The 14,582-nt window shown below is 37.2% G+C and overlaps 1 protein-coding gene across 3 annotated transcripts in view; it reads right to left on the bottom strand.

Annotated features, from left to right (window-relative positions):
• CNTNAP2 (contactin associated protein 2) overlaps positions 1–14,582 on the bottom strand; it is a 1,978,697-nt gene that overhangs the window by 1,096,597 nt on the left and 867,518 nt on the right. The gene's annotated exons all lie outside the window — the stretch shown is intronic.

The following is a 14,582-nucleotide window of genomic DNA, read 5'->3' as shown; positions in this document are numbered from 1 at the left end:
ATACTCATTCCTCTAATGGTTTTTAATGTTCTACTGCATTTTCAACAAATGTTATGGTAGTACCCAGAGTTTATAGCTAACTGAACTTCAAGAAGCTTTGTGCTATTTGCTCTTGGACCTCAAGAAGAACAAATACACTATGACTAGAGTAGCTCTAATTTGGTTTTAGAAAATTTTACTGAAGACGTGAAATGATATAGGCTTTTTAAAAATATAAACAATTTTGTCACCACCCTCGGAAACAAGTGATGGTGGGAAGGGGGGTGGTGGAATAGTTTCATAACTGCCACTTACATCAGAAATGGAAAATGACATGAATCTTATTATGCACTACTGGTCAGTAGGTTTCAAATCCATGGAATGGCTCAAAGATGAACTGTAATTATTCAGAGTAGATTTTGAGTACAAATAGAAACCTACTTATGATAATTAGACCTTTGTAATTAAAAATATTTTTTAAAATCCATTTCTTTAAGCTTTTGATTTTGAATAATAGAAAATGCAGTCAAACTGGATAGCTCTAATTACTTTAGAATTACAAGCCTGAATGAAGCCTGCCTCTCAATTTGGAGCAAGGTCTTGCTAAGGATTTTCACAGTGACAGTGGAGAAAAATAATAGCAAGTTTAAAGCCTGTTGGAGAAATATTTTTTTCATCTCATGTCCTAAGTCCCTGGCACCTGTATACTTCAACTGCCACAGGAAATACCTTGGCCCCCAACTCTCAAGTATAAGAGCATGTCCCCTCACCGTAGCCTCAGTGGAAGTGCAGAGCTACCATAGCTAGTCACTCTTTTTGTGCACTACTTGCAATTATAAGTTTTGCTCTTATTTCTTATTTGAGATTTGTCGTATTCAAAAAAGTTCAGAAAGAAAAATGGAACTTTGCACTTTAAGTTTTCATTCTTATAGTCGATTCTTTACCATCCATAAAAAAGACCTTCTTAATCAACAAAATTCTGTTCTCTAAGACTAAATCACAGAGGTTTATTTTACTATGGGGGGAAAATCAACCATTAAATTTAGGCTTCTGCTAACACTGCAAAGCCAATTAGACTTTAGCTTAATCATCTATACTGTCACAGCTGAATTCCAATTGCAGTATCTTTATCATCTGTGATGAGAGGTAAGAGAGAAAAAAGTGGAATCTGATTATAAGATCTCAGGTTGAATTTATAAATGCAGCAGTTGGAAGAAATTACTTTTTGTCTGAAAAGTGCATAAATGAAAAGTCAGGAGGAGGGAGTAAATCCGGAACCCCAGAAAGTAATTTTGCAGTCAATTTCATGTCAGTGACAGTTGACTAATAGACACATCATTTTTAAATATCTTCAATATATATTAATTGACATAAAATATTCCCCATTCATCTTTCAGGAAGTAAATGTTCTCTAAGCTTAGATAGAGGAAAGAATCCACCCCTACCATATCTTCTCCTAAATCAAAATTTACAATCAGTTCTAGGTATGGAGTAGTACAAATGCTGGTGCCTCTCTTCCCCAGTTTTAGAGCAATGGAAAGAGTGAGAGAAAGGATGGGCATGGTTTATTTCTTCAGAGAGTCGTAGAATATCAGCAAAAACATAAAGGAACACTATTTATGCGGACTAAGCCTTATCTTGCAAATGGTAAGTGGTCATTTGAGAAATTGATAAAATGCTCTGCAAACCAGGCCTTTTACATTATGAAATCAAAGTTGTTCTTCTATAACTGGTTTAAAGCTTGCATAATATCAGCATAAAGATGTGAGCTCAGAGTTGTCTTTGAAAACGCAAAATTCCTAGAAATAACCTGTGATATAATATTCATACAGAAATATATACATACACTTTTAACAGAGTCCGGGATATGGTAAAATCTATTAGAATTTAATTCTATTTTCTACAAAAATATATTTAAATTTCATTTGACATCTAATAATATGTTGTGCTTATTTTGGGACAAGCCACCTTTTTTCCCCCTATTACCCTGATTGCTTATCACTCCCTAGAATTAAGTTTTCTATGCAGTGATTAAATATGTATGGTTGAACTGTTTAAGCAATCTGAGCAACAACAATGGCTAGTCAAAGAGTGAATGCAAAATCACAGCGCTTCCACAATTTTGTTTCTAACAATAACTCAGAGAGCTGGTAACGTGCCCAGTTCATCAAAACATCATGGGAGAGAAGGCTTTTTTCTTTTCTTTTTAATTTCATTGTTAGTCTTTACTTTGATTTTGGAGAAGACATTTTGGAGAAGAGGGTTTAACATCTAAAGCTTTTAATAGTTAAAAAAATCCTTTGCTATATTTTTTACTACAAGTTTAATATATATTTACTGTTAAAAGGAAATCAAATAATACAGAAACAGAGAACGTATAATGTGACTCCCAAAACAGGGGATCACCAATATGATCGATATGGGCAAAAGGTCAGTGCACAGCCTTCCCGATGTTATTCATTTACTTATATATCCACCTACCTCCTCATGTAATGTATGGAATTATTCATATACTATTATATATACATACATGCATAGATGTGTGTGTAAATGTGGGAGGTGTGGGTGCATGTGTGGGGGCAGTAGAGACAGAGATGAGAATGTCATTTCCTTTGGATATAGTTCAAAATGTTGACTGGTAAGCAGCTTGAATGTTGGGTAATATAATATTTATAAATATTAGTTGGGAAATTGTATGTTTTAGCTAATTAGTATATTTTGTTGGTCTTCATGCACCAAGGCACTTATATAAAGTAAGAATATATCTAATTTGAAAGGTAATTTATCCTGTTTATTTGAAAAAGTTAAAAATGTAGGGATGCCTGGGTGGTTCAGTCAGTTAAGCATCTGACTCTTGGATCTGGCTAGGATCATGATCTGGTCATGAGACTGAGCCCCACATGGGGATCCATGCTCGGCCTGAGTTGGCCTGAGATTGTCTCCCTCCCCCTGAACTCTGGAAGTAAAGTTTAAAAACACTATAAAAGATAGAATTTGCTTAGTTTTGCAAATGTTCTTTTTCTAAGTCAGAGGTCAATATTTTGGATATGACCAGACAGCATTCCTGCCATCTTTACTCTTTATCCATCCAATGATTTCTATTCTTGATAGTATTTATCCCTATCATATATTTTTTTAAGATTTTATTTATTTATTCATGAGAGACAGATTGAGAGAGAGAGAGAGAGAGAGAGGCAGAGACACAGGCAGAGGGAGAAGCAGGCTCCATGTAGGGAGGTGGATGCGGGACTCGGTCCCGGGACCTCAGGATCACATTGGCCCCAGGCCAAAAAGCAGGCACCGAACCACTGAGCCATCCAGGGATCCCCTGTACCTGACATATTTATGTGCTTCTACATTTATAGCATTATACACACTCTCTTCTGCTGAAAACATATGCATCAGAGACTTTGTGTCCCCCCCCTCCACCCTGATGCCCAGTACTTAGTGCCTCAGAAACAGCCCATACTCATTCAGTATTTGTTAAATGGCTGTATGTTGTCATTGCTATTTCAATAAATTGGATTAAAGTATTATAGACATCATTGTTTTATACTTTTTCATTAGAGATGAGAATCACTAGTTGCAAGAGACATCAAGAATCATTCTGATCCCTTTTGGTGCTGTAATTATTCAAATATACAAGGTTTCAACTGTTGGAGAAAAAAATGGTAACATTAGGCTACATGCTGTGGTGGAGGGTGGAATTCACTCCATTTTTATTAATTGAATCGGTATTATTCAACCAACAGACATTAACTCTGGAGGTACGTGATCTATTTCATCTCATCTGCACACTGCTTTGATCTGATTAATTTCTTCCTTCTAATCCACTGCCTTTTCTTTCAATATATCTGTGGTTTAAACCTAAATAGTTAAAATAGACCCCAAAATGTCAATAACAGCTAATTTAGAGTAATAGCAAATGAGCCTTCTCCAAATCCTACAAAAAATATCTAATATAGACTCTGAAAAGTCACTTCTCTTTCGGGAAAAGAATAAAACAAAAACAAAAACCTTCAAGGCTCTTTCATGAAGGTCAGCATCTCACATTTTGTGCAATATTTCTCCTTAAAATGTGCTGCTTTGCTGCTGGGGATTTACCCCAAAGATGCAGATGCAATGAAATGCCGGGACACCTGCACCCCAATGTTTCTAGCAGCAATGTCCACAATAGCCACACTGTGGAAGGGGCCTCGGTGTCCATCGAAAGATGAATGGATAAAGAAGATGTGGTCTATGTATACAATGGAATATTCCTCAGCCATTAGAAACAACAAATACCCACCATTTGCTTCAACGAGGATGGAACTGGAGGGTATGATGCTGAGTGAAGTAAGTCAATCGGAGAAGGACAAACATTATATGGTCTCATTCATTTGGGGAATATAAATAATAGTGAAAGGGAATAGAGGGGAAGGGAGAAGAAATGGGTAGGAAATATCAGAAAGGGAGACAGAACATGGAAGACTCCTAACTCTGAGAAACGAACTAGGGGTGGTGGAAGGGGAGGAGGGCAGGGGGTGGGGGTGAATGGGTGACGGGCACTGAGGGGGGCACTTGATGGGATGAGCACTGGGTGTTATTCTGTATGTTGGCAAACTGAACACCAATAAAAAATAAATTTATTATTAAAAAAATGTGCTGCTTTGCCCTTAGGTACTTGAAAACTCATAGTAGAACAACAACAACAACAACAACATCAGAGGAATCCGATTTTATTTTTCCATAAAACTGGACTCGAGTATTTAATGGCCTAGAAGATCCATATGGACCTTCCACAGGCAAATCTAACTCTATGAGTCCAACCTGTAATTCCTTCTCTGGGGGCCCAAACACTTGCTCTTGTACCCATTATCTAGTCAAGACAGAGATCTGAGGCTTTCTTCAGCTTCTTCCTATCTTAGTTGCCCACATTCACTCAGTTTTAAGCTCTATAAATAAAGCCCATCTTTGGTTTTAAAACAAAGAGTTTATTTTTTATGCATGCCTACCAAACTACCATCACCTCACACAGTGTCTATGACATTAACATTGCTGGAAGATGATTCCCACGCTCTAGTCTAACTTCCCTTAAATCTATCCTCCACACAGAAGCTAAAAAGAACTTTCTAAAATAAACTTTGTTGTCGAAAAACTCTTCAGCATGGCCTACAAGACCCTCCATGATAGAAACCCTGCCTTTTTTCCATGGCTTATGTTTTCACATAGGTTTAGGCATCCTCCGAGCTTCAGATAATTCTCACCTACTAGAAAAGCTTTTCTTGTATGAAAGAGCCCATGGCACCCTTACAGACTTTTATCGTATCACTTCTCATCTTACGTTGAAATGATCTCTTGATGGGTCTGATTTCCTCTGTTGATTTTAAGCTTTCCTAAGGTACAGATTCTGGATTGTTCCACTTTGTACTTCTGGCACAATAAATACTTCTTAGACTGATCTAAATGTAAGTGGTGTTTGAGACAAGACAAAAGGAAAACTCACTGTTTTTATTTTCCTTCAAAACCATACCTGGCACAATACAGTTTACTGACTTATGCATGATTTAGTGGCATGTATTTATATAAATACTACAACTCTGGGCTTCTGATGTGAATAAATAGTTTAAAACATGAAATGCTTTTATTATACTCACACTGGAGTTCTTTCTGTATAAGTCAAAGGCTAAAATATTTAACTCTAGTATGAATTTAAATACAAAATGTATATATGTTTTTCTTTTAACTAAGTTTAAAAGACATTTTACTGAATTTATTTATTTTTATTCTTAAAAAATATTTTATTTACTTATTCATGAGAGACACACACATAGAGAGAGAGAGGCAGAGACACAGGCAGAGGGAGAAGCAGGCTCCGTGCAGGGAGCCCGATGTGGGACTTGATCCCAGGACTCCAGGATCATGCCCTGGGCTGAAGGCAAGCACTAAACCACTGAGCCACCCAAGAATCCCAATTTAATACTAACTTGAGATGCAGATATATGTATATATATATATATATATACATATACACATATTCTATAAAGAAGCAAGATGGACTTGCTCTCTGTGTTTCCTATTATTGGATTACTTCATAAAAAAACTATAATGTGTGATGAATCATGATTCATTAATCACAGGGTTGGCCCACGTGAATAAGTCCCAGAGAAATATTAGTAATTTTCTGAAATTATATTATTCAACATCAAAGGACCAAAAGAAAACAACAACAACAACAACAAAAAAACGAGGTTCTTCCTGCTTCACCCAAAACGGTCATTTTCACACTCACACCACACAAGACATCAGAAAACCAGACTGATACACTTCTGAGCAGGGTTACAGCTTTAATATATCTGATAATACAGAGATAATAAGAAATTTCTGAAAATTAGCATAAAATCTATTTGTAGGAAATCCATGTGGAAGCTATTTTTATTTATTTTTGTAAATCAAAAAGTCAAACAAATTAGACTTGCCTTCTCTGTGATAATATTGCTGTTTACTGTAAATAGCTCTACAGGTTCTGACCATATACAATCTATTTTTCTGCTTAGGAGAAGACTACCTAGAATAATAAACCCTAAGTAAATATTCCACGGATGAAGAAAGGAACCAGACATCAATAAACCCCCAAAATGTATTTTATTATTCCTAACATTTTTCCCAGTTATTTTTTTTAATCACTATTCATTTAAACTCACTTCTGTTTCTAGTTCCGTTTAAAACATGGTTGTCAGCATTGGGGCCAAATATCAATGCTACATAGGCTAATGGATAGCAGTTGGATTTAGGGACTTGCTCTGGGGCACTGATTTCATGGATAATTTATATATACTGAGGAAGAGATAAATTATTCGTATTAGTAAAGGTGCTGAGGGGTTTCAACAACCCTGGCCATTTCCTGAAGCTCCCACAGGCTTCCCCTTTCCCCTCGGTATTCACGGGGTCTTCCATTGTCTGCATCCTGGCCTTCACATCTGGGGCTTTGCCCCTCCCAGAGTCAGCCAATTCCTACAAACGCATCCTCCAAATACAAACCCACCAATCCAGAGCCCCCAGCCCAGCCCAGCCCAGCCCAGCTGTCTTCATCAGGCTCTCAGACTCAAGGCCATGATCCCTCTGTCCTAGTCACCTCAGGGTTAAGTAACAGACAACCTGGGACAGTCCCTGTGCCCAAGAGCTGGCTGCCCTGCCTCACCTATTACTTACCTGCAGAAACCACAATGAAGGCTCTTGCCTCCTGACTGACCCAGTTCTTCCCCTTATGCTTCCCCCCTACGGCACTCCTCTTGGGAGCTGTAATAAACTCTCTTTTTAATGACAGTTGTTTCCTGATATATCAGCTTTGTAATATCTTAAATTTTAGATCAATGCCTTGTATTTTAAAACACACCTGTTGGCCTTACCATACTTCAGATACACTATATTCTAATAGACTTTCTGCAGAGAATTCCTTTACTATATCTTAGAAAAGAGAAGAAGGGAAAAATCAAAGTTTTGGCCAAGCAAGAAAAAAAATCTTAGAAATGTTGGCTAGATATGCAAACAGCTCCTTTATGGTACATTGTAGAAACCATTATCAAAGGTCTGATATCAGCTGGAATCCTCTGAAATGATTTCTACACCCATAGCATTGTGCCAAGAATGTGGGGCCACTGAAGTAAAGGGGTGAAGTTTTATGAAAGCACTAATATAGGTAAAGTCTCCTGGTAAAAGACAGAATAAGGAATCAAAACAGATGGGGAAACAGCATATTCACTGTTTTATAGAGCTCAGTAGTTCTGTGCAATTTTATTTATTTTTATTTATTTTATTTTTTATTTTTTTGTGCAATTTTAATATTTAAGGGTCATATATCATGGGGCAGGTTTAGAATTGGTACATGAAGGACCTAATGCTCCACACAGAAGTCAGGAGTCTATGTGAGTAATGATGGCATCCTTGGGGGAAGGTGCTTGCTCAGACGTGTATCTGTGTTGATTATCAAGAGAGTGGGAAGAATGGAAGACAGTGCAGAGGAAGATAGCAAAGACCTTTCCCCCAAAAAAGCTTATAGTCTAATAGTCTCAACAAAGATTATACTGAGCCAGAATTCAGAAAGCAACTGTCACTAAAGAATGCAAACCTTTTTGATCATGCATTGCTGCTACCCAGAATTTTGAAACGGTTAAGGCTTCTAAAATGATTGAAGACTTTCAGATAAATATTTACAGGCAGAATTTTCTCTAATGGCATGGCAAATCCAACACCACAAAAGCAACAAGATTTTTAATGTGATTGAAACTACCTTAAAAACAAAAATGAAATTGCAAAGAATTCTTCTTTGAAATATGATTAAATTCAATTATTTGTGCAACCCTAATTTTTAGAAAGAACCTCAGAGGTGTATCAATTCCTTAGCTATCTCACATTTAATGCTCTATCTCATTCAAGTCCATATGTTAGAAAACTAACATTATTCTCAAAATGTCAAATCAGTATTTTTTCCAAAGAGTATATGCTTCCTCAACAGCCACTACAAAGGTTCCTGGACAACTGGCAAGATGGAGTAAGTGACTAATGAAATGGTCATTTTTATTTATTTACTTTCTACACTTCTCTGACAGGCAAATGAGTTGTTATAAATGTTGTGCATTCACTTGTAAGAGACAGGATATATGCTTAGTATGTTTTGTGTTTATGCATAGGATGTAGCACATTACAGCTCTGCTTTATTTTTGGTTTGATTTCTCATACCTTTGGGCGAATCTTTTACATCAACCATAAAATACGATTAATAAGGCCCAAAATGTACACATGTTGTGACATACTGTGCTCTCTCCTCTCCATCAGAGCAGTGGGGTCCTGTCTGGTAAAACATTAAATAGTACTCTGTGGCCCACTCGTCAGCGACTGGGGCACTGGAGGAAATCTGATTCACTGTGAATTTGGGTGCCATCCATTACTTCATGACACCTGCATGCCTACTGAGTCCCTGGTGAACAGGCTGAATTAACTCACTTCTACAAGTGAGCAATGCTCCTACCACTTGTGCAGAAAGCCAGCCTTGACAGTGCTAAAATAATTGGAAGCACCTGAAACTAGAAGTCGTAACTTCAACGCTCAGAGGGACAAGCGGTCCATGCACATTGGTGATGTCTGGCTTGATGTAAAATCCATTGATCTTTCACTTTTTCACTTATGATAGAGATACTTGCATAACAGAGACAGTATCTCCCGGATTTAAAGACAACAAGGAAAAGATGCTAAATTAATGGCTTTAAAATTTGGTCTTGATAGTTGAAAAACAATGAGGAGGTTTTGGGGATATAATATGTGAGAGGTGGTCCCTATCCATTGTAGCAAACTGAAGTTATGCAGCGATGCTGCTGGTATTCAAATGTTCAGCTTTCAAGAAATGTTAGAAATCTAACATTTTAATGAAATCTCCCTATTTTTAAATGTTGAACAGCTGATTTGGAGCCTATTAAGCAGAAGCTGCTAGCTAGTGCCTCACAGATATTTTCTTATTTGGCCACAAATCTCTTTGAACTTGCATACTATCAAAATATAAGATTCACTGGATCATAATAACTCTGAATGTTTCATTTTAGAAGATATAATTTATCTGTGAATTATCGCAGTATGTATCAACAAGGAATTTTATTTTTTAAAAGGCAAATTCTTTAGAAAACCACTAGGCTAGTTCTAAACAGAGAAAGAGTGGATGGCTAAAACGGCAAACTTTAATGGTTATCATGTGATACAGAGATAAATTGCTTTATGCTACCTCAATAACACTAAATGCAAAAAAGAAAGAAGGGAGAAAGGGAGGGAAGGAGAATAAGGGCAGGGGGAGGATGGAAGAAAAAAAATCACCATTTATCTGAGCTTCATTCATTGAGATTTTGGATAGAAAACTTTACATTTTTTCAAGTATTACCAATTAATAGGTAGAGCTGACCCTTCATTACTGGCAGATGCTATATGTGAAAAATTGCCTACTCATTAAAATTTAGGTGCGTCCCCACTCATGGACATGTGAAGTGGGGCCCAATATCTGAGTCACCTGATGTCCACATTACCAGCTAAGGTCACATACGACAATGCTCTAGATTCTTTCTTTTTTTTTTTTTTTTTTTTATGATAGTCACACACAGAGAGAGAGAGGGGCAGAGACACAGGCAGAGGGAGAAGCAGGCTCCATGCACCGGGAGCCCGACGTGGGATTCGATCCCAGGTCTCCAGGATCACGCCCTGGGCCAAAGGCAGGCGCCAAACCGCTGCACCACCCAGGGATCCCTCTAGGTTCTTATTTCAGCTTTCATACTATAAAAAATGGGTCCCTTTCACAATTTAGTGCCATATTTCTTTGCACTTTGTTGTTTTGGGAATGATTCCGCTTTTTTAAATTGTCTCTCTCCCAAGAGTAGAGCTGAAGTGCTGTGTAGTGCTGTGTAGTGCTCTTGCAAAATGTAAGAAAGTGCCTGTGAGATGTGCCTGATGGAGGAAATGCATGTGTTAGATAAACTTTGTTCAGGCTTGAATTATGGTGTTGTTGACTGTGAGTTCAATGTTCATGAATCCACGAGATACACTGGATGAGATGCCTTTAAATCCAAACACAAACCAGGTAATGTGGTTATGTACTGATTGGTTGACAGAAATGTAGTGACCAGGGGCTCATAGGAACCCAACCTGCATTTCTCCTGGAACCAATGGTTCAGTTTTGAGAATTTAGTCTTCATGGCAATTATATGTATAGGACACAACTACTGTGAATAATGAGAACTGACTGTATTTGCATCGCCATTATTCCTTTAAAGAAAAACAAAGCACACTTTTGAAATACCACACGTAGGAGAGTGAAAATATAATAAAGAAATATTTAAATTATCCTTGAAGAACATGATCAGCAAACTAAATCTCTTCACAGGTGAGTGCAACGCTGAACGTTATGATCTGACAAATGTACTCCTCCTTTCCTTCTCACTGTGTAAACATGCATTTAGTACATGTGACTTATAGACAGAACATAGAAAGGAAAATCTTTCATTTTTCACATGCTTACTACACCTAAACTCTGTGGTTTACATATCTAATTATTACAATTCACTGGGTACTTTATAAAATAATAAGTCCTGTGTTAGTAGCACACTGATGGTGAAGGGGTTTAGGACATGCCACCCCGAAATATGCCACTTTGGCATATTAATTACTCCAAGCTGAAGGCAGTTGAGATAAAGACAGACACAGAAAGGGTTCTCTGCTCCTCTTTCTTTCATCCTAAACACGGGTCATATAATTTCCCCCTAAAAAAAAAAAAAAAAAAAAAAAAGATGCCTTCTCTGTACTGGGAAGAGAACAGAAACATTCTTACTACCAGAGATGAGCAGCTGACACCAAACTGGGAATGAGGTCTTACACAAACAAATCTACTAAATAACCCTTATTTTCCATTAGTTCCCCCTCAATACTTCCTTGTTTTTAAATTTTATTTAAATTCAATTAGTTGACATATAACCCATTATTGGATTTAGAGGTAAAGATCAGTGGTTCAGCAGTCTTATAAACACCCAGTGATCATTACCTCACATGCCCTCCTTAGTGTCCATCACCCAGTTACCCTGTCACCTCTCCCCTCTCCCCTCCAATGATCCTCAGTTTGTTTCCTATGATTAAGAGCTTCTTGTGGTTTGTCTCCCTCTGTGACCTTGTCTTCTTTTATTTTTCACTCTCTTCCCCTCTGATCATGTTTTTCTTTTTAAATTCCACATATGATTGAGATCATATAAAAACTGTCTTTCTTTGATTGACTTATTTCACTAAACATAATATCTTCTAGTTCCATCCACGTTGTTGCAAATGGCCAAAATTCTTTTTTTTTTTTTGATGGCTAAGTAGTGCTCCATTGTATATATATTCCACATCTTCTTTATCCATTCATCTGTTGATGGACATTTGGGTTCTTTTCATAGTTTAGCTATTTTGGATATTGCTGCTCTAAACATTGGGGTGCAGGTGCCTCTTTGGATCACTACATTTGTATCTTTGGAGTAAATACCAAGTAGTGCAATTGCTAGGTTATAGGGTAGCTCTATTTTCAACTTTTTGAGGAACCTCAAATCACAGTTTTCCAGAGTGGCTGCACCAGCTTGCATTCCCAACAGTGTACGAGGGTTCCCCCATTCTCTGCATCTTCGCCAATATCTGTCATTTCCTGACTTGTTAATTTTAGCCATTCTGACTGGTATATGGTGGTATCTCATTGTGGTTTTGATTTGTATTTCCCTAGTGCCGAGTGATGTGGAGTATTTTTTCATGTGTCTGTTGGCCATCTGTATGTCTTCTTTGAAGAATGTCTATTCATGTCTTTTGCCCATTTCTTGATTGGATTATTTATTCCTTAGGTGTTGAGTTTGATATATTCTTTATAGATTTTGGATACTGGCCCTTTATATGATATATCATTTGCAAATATCTCTTCCCATTCTGTAGGTTGCCCTTTGGTTTTGTTGACTATTTCCTTTGCTTTGCAAAAGCTTTTTTCTTGATGAAGTCCCAATAGTTCATTTTTGTCTCTGTTTCCTTTGCCTTTGGAGACGTGTCTAGTAAGTTGTGGCCAAGGTCAAAGAGGTGGCTACCTGTGTTCTCTAGGATTATAATGGATTCCTGTCTCACATTTAAGTGTTTCATCCATGTTGAGTCTACTTTTGTGTATGGTGTGAGGAAATGGTCTAGTTTCATTCTTCTACATGTGACTGTCCAGTTTTCCCAACACCATTTGTCGAAGAGACTGTCTTCTTTCCATTGGATATTCTTTCCTACTTTGTCAAAGATTAGTTCACCATAGACTTGAGAGGGTCCATTTCTGCATTCTCTATTCTGTTCCATTGGTCTATGTGTCTGTTTTTGTGCCACTACCATACTGTCTTGATCACAGCTTCATAATAAAGTTTGAAGTCCGGACTTGTGACTAGTTTTGGTTTTCTTTTTCAATATGCCTTTGGTTATTCAGGGTCTTTTCTGGTTCCATACAAAATTTAGGATTATTTGTTCCAATGCTGTGAAATAAGGTGATGGTATTTTGATAGGGATTACACTGAAGGTATAGATTGCTCTAGGAAAGCCATATATATGAAAAGCCCACAGCAAATATCATTCTCAATGGGGAAAAACTGAGAGCTTTTCCCCTGATATCAGAAACACAGCACCACTGTGTTAGCCTAGTAATTAGACAACAAAAGAAAATGAAAGGCATCTGAATTGGCAAAGAAGTCAAACTCTCATTCATTGCACATGACATGATGCTCTACATGGAACACACAAAAGACTCAACCCCAAATTTCTAGAACTCATACAGGAATTCAGCAATGTGGCAGGATATAGAGTCAATGCACAAAAATCAGTTGCATTTTTTTGCACTAACATTGAGACAGAAGAAAGAGAAATAAAAGAGTCAATCCCATTTACCATTGTACTCAAAACCATAAGATACCTAGGAATAAACCTAACCAAAGAGGCAAAGGATCTGTACTCCAAAAACTACAAAACACTCATGAAGGAAATTAAGGAAGACACAAGGAAATGGAAAAGTGTTCCAAGATCATGGAATAGAAGAACAAAGATTGATAAAAGGGCTACACCACCTAGAGCAACCTCCCTCCAATACTTCCTGATCACTGCCCCTCAATTTTCTGCCCTTAGCCCAAGCCCCTTTGTCTTGTCACATCCCTACAATTTATTATTATTATTATTTGTTTAAAATACTTTTGGGGGGATGCCTGGGTGGCTCAGCAGTTCAGTGTCTGGTCTTCGGCTCAGGGTGTGATCCTGGGGTCCAGGATTGAGTCTCACATTGGGCTTCTGCGGACAGCCTGCTTTTCTCTTTGCCTGTGTCTCTGCCCCTCTCTCTGTTTGTCTCTCATGAATGAATGAATGAATAAATGAATCAATCAATCAATCAATCAATATTTTGGGGGCCTAAAGCTTCTCTGGATCTTTGTTTTTCTTCTGAAGACTTCCATGTAAACATAAAAAATATTAAATAAAATTTGTATGTTTTTCCCGTTAATTTGTCTTATGTCAGTTTAACTCTTAGGCCAGCCACAGGCCTCCCCTACACTGGGTAGAATCTTAGATTCCTGGAGAGTCACAGAATCCAAACCACAGTCTCATTCACATTTCCTATGAAATAAGGCTCAGAATTTTCTTTCTTATTTAGCCATCTGAATACTGCCTGTTTTTTCTGACCTTATAGGAAGTAATCTTCTTGATATTTACAGCCTAAAAATACAAATTTTATTGAGTCTATCATAATGGGAATATTAGTCTGTCTACCCTCTAAACCCTAAAATTACTTCAAGGCTATAAATAAACTTGGAGTTGACTTCTTATATTTTAAGAATTTTAGATATACTTTTGTATAATTTATACTTTGAATTTTTCTTCCTAACATAAATCAAGGATTTCTCTTCAAGAGATCTGGCATTTTCTTTTGAATAACAGCTTATGCTACTGAAAATGTTAGAAACCTATTGATGAAATTGCGGAATTTTGTAACTGTGAGAAGGGAATCATTCTGAATTCAGAAAATATAAGAGCAGACAAATAACACCAATTCATATTAATTTCAGAAAAGT

This window comes from Canis aureus, chromosome 15, assembly GCF_053574225.1.
Source record: "Canis aureus isolate CA01 chromosome 15, VMU_Caureus_v.1.0, whole genome shotgun sequence".
Taxonomy (NCBI): Eukaryota; Metazoa; Chordata; class Mammalia; order Carnivora; family Canidae; genus Canis; species Canis aureus.
Note: the sequence above shows the minus strand (reverse complement) of the source record. Positions and strands in the feature narration are given on the sequence as shown.